Genomic DNA, 7,087 nt, shown 5'->3' with positions numbered 1-7,087 from the left:
ACACAAACACAGTTCTGCTGTCACACCCACCAGGAACAGATCACGCAACGCACAGGCTGCTTCCTAAGGCCCACTCGACTGGTGATGTGTGTCTAAACTGGATCAAAGCTTGGAATGCTGCTGGCTTCTTGTTTTAGGGTTAAGGAAACTGGAGCCTGCCCTAACCACATACAGACATCTTTCCACTACTGTAGATACCACAGTCTTATGTCTTCAGATCTCCCCAGATCAGCCACCGAGGGATATCTTTGCTGTTTCTGTGTCACAAATAAAAGGGACAAAAAGCTTACTTTTTACCACCTGGTACAGGGGATGGAGCCCAGGTCCTCCTCCAGGCCAGACTCACTGAAGCCCAAGTTCAACATTTATTCATGTGTTTGTTTTGGTGGTGTTGCTGCTGGGATTTTTTTGTTTGGTCTGTATTTGTTTGAAACAGAGTTGCATATAGTCTAGGCTAGCCTGGAACTTGCCACATAGCTGAGGGTGACATTGTATCCCCAGTCCTCTTGCCTCTACCTCCTAAGTTCCAGGTCACCACCATACCTGCCCAAGTGGGTATTCTATTTTATTTTTTTAATATTATTTATTTATTATTATTTATGAGTACACTGTAGCTGTCTTCAGACACACACCAGAAGAGGGCATCGGATCCCCATTACGGATGGTTGTGAGCCACCATGTGTTTGCTGGGAGTTGAACTCAGGACCTCTAGTAGAGTGCAGTCAGAGCTCTTACCCTCTGAGCCATCTTCCCAGCCCTGGTATTCTATTTTAAAGTATAACATACAGGGGCTGAGAAAATGGATCAGTAGGTAGCACACTTACCACACAAATGTGAGGTCCTAAGTTCTGATTTCTAGCACATGTGAACGGTGAACAGTCATGGTCGTCCACCTGAAATCTCATGCCCTCAGGAGGCAGAAACAGGAGATTCCAGAACAAGCCAGCTAGCTGCACTAGAGACCACGCCTCAGATATATAGGACAGAGAACTGAGAAGGATGCCCAACAACCTCTGGCCTAACTTGCATGAATATATATGTATAGCTGCCCACACATATACATACATAGCATGTAAGTCAGAGGATGACGTCTGCAAGTCTGTTCTCTCATTCTGTCATGTAAGCTCTACAGATAGAACTCAGATCATCAGGTTTGGCAGCAAGCACCCTTACCAGCTGAGCTGCCTCCTGGCTCCTGTCCAAAACATTTCATAAGGCTCTACTGCTTGAGGCCTCCTTGGCATGGCCTCCTCCACAGGCATGTGTTGGTATTCCTGTCTATGACAGGAAGACTGGCCATTGTATGCATGATGAGGGACTCAAGAGCAGGACCCCTTATTTGCTGTGACATCATTGTCCATTCATCCAGAGGCCCTCAGTGCTGGGCAGTGAATTCTCATCCTAGCCTATCCTTTCCCATGAGACATTTCTCTTACTCCTTGGCTACATGGAAACACTGCGTGTGTGGGGATGGTCCTCTTGGCTCTCGTTCACTTCAGAACCCATGAATCGCCTCCTGGCATTTTAGGTGGTGACCAGTTAGCATATCTAAATATTTTGGTGCTTGTTAGGAGTCTGGAATGTGGGTATCTCAGGGACTGGTTGGTGTTCCTATCAGTTCTTCCTTGGGCCCAGCCTGAGCTCCTGTCAGAGTCCTTCCTCTGGCTATACCTGGCATCTTAGATGCTCTGTTATGACAGGATGGGTTGCCTTGGCAGTTCCTTACATTTACTGTTCCTTCTCCCATCCTGCATCCCTCTGTCCTCCCATACTGGTTCATCCCAGCCTGTGTAGGTAACTTCTGCAGGAGCTATAGACATCCAATAGATGTCCTCTTTGACAACAAGAGGAAGAACAAAGGGAAACTCACTAATGACCTGGCCTGGCCCCCACTCTACTCTCTCTAGCCCTCTGTGAACAAAGGCTCTGTCTGGGCCCCTTTGGTCCTCATAGCACACATTTCTGTTGTTGTCTAGGAAGAAAGAAAAGCAATATCAGAAATGGGCTGTGTCTACCCAGGGCACCTTTCAGGCTAGAGCAAGGGTGATTGTCACAGGCTGACCTGGGCAGGGAGGTCTGGAGTAGATCCACAGTTGAAGCAGGCAGCTTGGGTTCCATAGAGTCGGCTGCAAGGCCACTAAAGGAGAAGCCTGCTGAGGCCCAACCCAAAGGAACACCTTCCCTGTATCCTGGTTCAGCTGGGATCCAGTGAGACAGGACCTGTTTTTCAGTCATTCTCGAGAAAGAGCCTGCTCCACTACTGGCAGAATGGTAGTAAGAATTAAAGAAGCTTTAGCTAGAGCATTTGGTTCACAGGCATGAGGCCTTGGGATCTAGCCCCAGAACCATAAGAGAAAAAAACAATTTTAGCTAAATCTGCATTCGTGCACTGGGAGGCCATATGGGCCTCACACTACCACCAGACACCCGGGGCTGGAGTAAAACAGCTGGCTATGTTTAGTCCTGAATCCTGAGGTGCCCCAGTCAGACTATATTCGGGCCCAGGTTTGCTTTAATAGTATGAAAATCTAGTGGCTAGTAGGAGTGGGTGCATAGCACTCACTTCCCTTCCCAGAATACAGGATCCTCAGAACTCTGGTGCTTCTGGGAGGCCCGGAGTGGGGGTGGGGTGGCAAGGCGTATGTGTACCACTTGGCAGCTCCAGAAGTAAGTGGGGTACATGATGAATCTTGGCTTTGGGAGTGCATGGGTTGGCAACACCTGGAGGTCCCGTGCCTCTCTTAGCAGCTATCCAGTCAGGGATGTTAACCAGGGCTTATGACCTAGAACCCTTGAATTAAAACCAGGCTTGTTTACAGAGGAGTAACTGGTAGGCATGTGTAGTATTGGCCCTGTGCTCTAAGGTAGGGACTCATATGGGCCATGTTCTGATCAAGCTGAGGCTCAGAGCTCTGCAAAGCCTAGAGTGAACTTCGTGGAGGTGAGCCCCACCATCCATAAAGCCACAGTGGGCCCTAAAACGTGCATGTTTTATATATCACCTGGTCTTAACGGTAAGGACTCCAAAGTCAGTCCTAGACGTCTGCAAGGGGGCATGACCAGACCCTGCACAGGGCATGCTGGGCCTGTGCTGCTGGCACAGCACCTAGAACATGGCCGCTAAGTGCAGCAGCCCCAGGGCAAGCTTCATCTCTAGCTTTATTGCTATTGTTGGTCTTGCTTCTCCCCAAGTCTGTCACAGGCCCAGAGTGTCAATCCAATACCCACAAAGGCGGTTACTTCTCAAAGCCTAAGTTTCTCCAACTAGAAAATAATATTGCCTGTATTCCCATTAATAAGAATGTGGGGCCGGGCGGTGGTGGAACATGCCTTTAATCCCAGTACTTGGGAGGCAGAGGCAGGCAGATTTCTGAGTTCAAGGCCAGTCTGGTGTACAGAGTGAGTTCAAGGACAGCCAGGGCTACACAGAGAAACCCTGTCTCGGGGAAAAAAAAAAAAAAAAAGAATGTGGGACACTACGTTGCCCAGAAAATCCTGGCCCTGTAAACTATTCTAGTTCCCTTTCCCAGGTCTGGGCCCAACAGGTTCCCCCAAGTCTCTCCTTAACGCCTCAGAGCAGGGCCTTCCTTGTACAACCTGGTGAGGCTCTGAAGGCTCTCTGTCCCCAAGGGCTTCTTCAGGCGGCTTTTCTCACAAATCTCTTCTTGTAGTACCCATCTCAGCCAGGAGAGGGCAGAAGTGTCTCAGCTGAGCCCAGGCACCCGGCCTTGCTGGAGGGAGCCAAGGAGGATGCCTACAATGTGGGTATCCTGGAGGTACCTGGCAGAAGCTGTTCCAGGAGTGAGAAGGTCTTATACCACCAGTGGCCCTCAGGATCCTCACTGGGCATCCTAAGCAGGGGGAGCATAAAGTAGATGTATTAGATATGAATCTCAGAATGCGGGGGGTGGGGGGGGTGGGGGGAAGAGGGAAGGAGGGAGGGAGGGAGGGAGGGAGGGATGTCAACAACCTGGAACACAGTCTGGTGAGGCCCCAGAGTGTCAGTAACTCCAGGGTTACTGCAGAAGTCTCAGATGAGAGCTCCTTCCCCAGCTCCCAATTGACCTAGCCATGCTGTGGAGTCTTTGGAAGCCTTGGCCTTCCCTCTGGCTAATAGTAGGTGTGTCCCTGGGGCAGTGTTCCCAGCATTCCCCAGACATCTGTGTTGGCATGTCTGGGGGTAGATGAGGCCCAGATTTAAAAGCCAGTTCTGGACCTGCCTAGGCCTATTAGGTGGGTTCCAGAGCATCACACATGGCCACGTATACATGTGAGTTTCAAGGGACCCCAACACGATCCAACTGGGTGGCTGTCTGTGTATTCCACCCCCATGTCACCCGCTCACATTCTCACTGCTGGAAAGTTTGGGATCCCCAATGCTAACAGATGGCCCAATTGTCTCACACGTGAAAATCCTGCTTCAGTACCACTTGGATGCTCAGTATGTTGTGGGGATGCTTGCACCTGCTGGCCTATGGCCCTCAATAGTCCATCTTCCCTCTGACATGTGTGGAAGTCCTTCCTTTGCAGATGGTGTATTCTATCTTAGTCCCATTTCGACATGTGAATGAGAAGCACATGCTAGAATCAGCTCCCATGATACCTGCTCCCTGGTTTTCCCTAAGACCCAAGTTCACAGGTTAAGGGCAGAACCTACTGGCTTTTGCCTGCTTGCTAGACAGAGGCCATAGGGCCTGGAGTCCACATGTCCAAGGGTCTGATGGGCCATGGAAAGCATTGAGAACAGCTGTACAGTGGGAGTTATAGCCGACCAAGCTCAGCACATTGCACATACAGTCTGGGTTTTGACCTTTACAGCAAGCTGTAGTGTGTGCCCTCTCCTCCTCCACACAGATGGATGACAGTGCCTCTGAGAGCTGAGAAATCTGACCCAGACCTGGGCTCAGGACCAGGTGTTCCGGTATGGTAATGGCACCCCCTCCAGAACACAGCTGAACCTGCATCTGAAATGTATCAGCCACGTGTCTGTGCTTGGGTTCTGTTGTAGGTAAGCCATTAATGTGGGGTTTTATTCTGGGAAGACATACATAACATTAGGCTTATGCGTCCTGTTTCAAATGCACAGCTGAGGTTAATTCATATTGGGGGGACACTCACGACATTAAGCTCCAGAGTGATTGCCTTCCCTCTGTAAGGCTCTATCCCTGCTGGACACCAGTCTGCATTCACTTTCTCCCCAGCCTGGTAGTCATCGATGGGTTATCGGCATTTGTGGCTCCAGTTGCAGATTACATAATGTTTGTCCTCTTGTGACTGGCTTCTGTTCCGCCTGCCTCCTCATGCCTTTGGCGCTCACTTGTGTTGTGAGAATACCTTTCCTTCTCAGAGCTGAGAGGCAGTCTGCTGTGTGGACCATATACTTCCTTGTCTCCTCACTCATTGATGGGCCCTGGGCCGCTTCTGCCTCTTGGCTGTTGTGAGCAAAGCTGTAAGGAACTCTTGCAGAACTCTAAGATCCTGTTCTCCTTTTGTCTTAGTTACTTTCCTGTTGCTGTGATAAAATACCAAGACAGAAGCAGTTTAAGTGAGAAAGGATTTATCTCAGGTCACAGTTCCATCATGGCAAGGAGGTGAAGTAGGAGCTGAAAGTGGCTGATCACAGGAAAAAGCAACAAATGCATGTATACCTCTTAGCTTCTCTTCTCTACTTATACAGTAGAGAATAGCCCCATCTATAATTGAGATGGATCTTCTCATATCAATTAAGGTAATCAGGATAATCCCACAGAAGCATGAGCGTGGGTTCTGGGGATAGAGCTAGGTGTGCTGGGATTCCTCAGCCAGTGCCTTAATCCACTGAGCTACTCCCTTGCCCCACCCGCTTAGTATGTTTAGATATCACCTCTGTTGCCACTACATTCTTGCCATAATTTATTTAGCTCGAGTGAATCGTCCCCAGTTCTTCTGAATGTTAAACTCAACGTATGGTCCTATGTGCAAATCTTGGGGCAGAAACTTACTTCCTCGGGACAGTTTCTGGGGATTTTATTGGAACCGTGGTGCACTGTGTCAACGTGAACCCTTAAAATCTTCTCTGTTCTTCTCCCCAGACAGATATTGATGTTGATTTTCTTGCCAGCAGGCCCCTCATCAGTTCTGTCACCAGAACTGGGTTTGTAATTTAAGTCTGACAGAAGAAAATTCATTCTCTGACTGTGTGTCTTGGAAGCATTCAAAGGCCAGCATTCGTCGTGTGCCTATAGCTTGTGAAAAGACCTGTTTCCAATCTTTTGTCGACTTCTCTATGATCGTGCCTGTCTTCAAATAAGATGCATCACTGGGATGGGGATCTGGCCATGCAAGTATGAGGAAGAAAGTATGTATTCTCAGCACCCATGTTAAACAGCCAGGAGCAGCAGCTCACTTGGGAAGTAAAGTCAGAAAGATTGCTTGGACTTGCTGCCAGTTGGTCCAGCCAAATTGACAAGCTCCAGGTTCAGTGACAGATCCTGTCTCAAAAAATAATGTAGAGAATGATAGAAAAAGACACTGAAACTTGATCTCTAGCCTCCATGTACACACCACACATACACACATACCACACATACAACACACACACACACACACACACAGAGCCTTAGGAGATAAATTGAAACTGGATAGAAGCTGTTATTTCTTGTCAATTTCTGACCAACACCCTAATACAAATGTGTTTGTCCTCCATAAATGGAACCAGAGAAAATGGCTCTTCCCTCAGTTGGCATTTCATCATGCATAGGGAATGATCCCAGGCTAGGATCACTGTGTGAACCTGTGTCACATCTTAGAAGTCTGCTGGAGGACGAAAGTGATAAGAGGCAGGTAGGTCTCTTGAAGGCTGCAGCTGAAGGTGTGGCAGATCCTAGCGGAGATACAGTTTGCTGTGTTCATTTGCACTGAGACTGAGAGACCAGGGAGAACAGAGGGACTTCAGAGAAGTTGAGAAGGATACACCATAGCAGGCAGGGTGTCCAGTGAGCTCTCCTCTTTACCACTCAGAATGCATGGGCGGCAGGGATCCGACTTGCAGAATTTCATAAATCACAACTATTTTAGCTACGAGAGTAGAGATTGATTAAGGTCTGAG

This window comes from Mastomys coucha, unplaced genomic scaffold (assembly GCF_008632895.1).
Source record: "Mastomys coucha isolate ucsf_1 unplaced genomic scaffold, UCSF_Mcou_1 pScaffold15, whole genome shotgun sequence".
Lineage (NCBI taxonomy): Eukaryota > Metazoa > Chordata > Mammalia > Rodentia > Muridae > Mastomys > Mastomys coucha.
Note: the sequence above shows the minus strand (reverse complement) of the source record.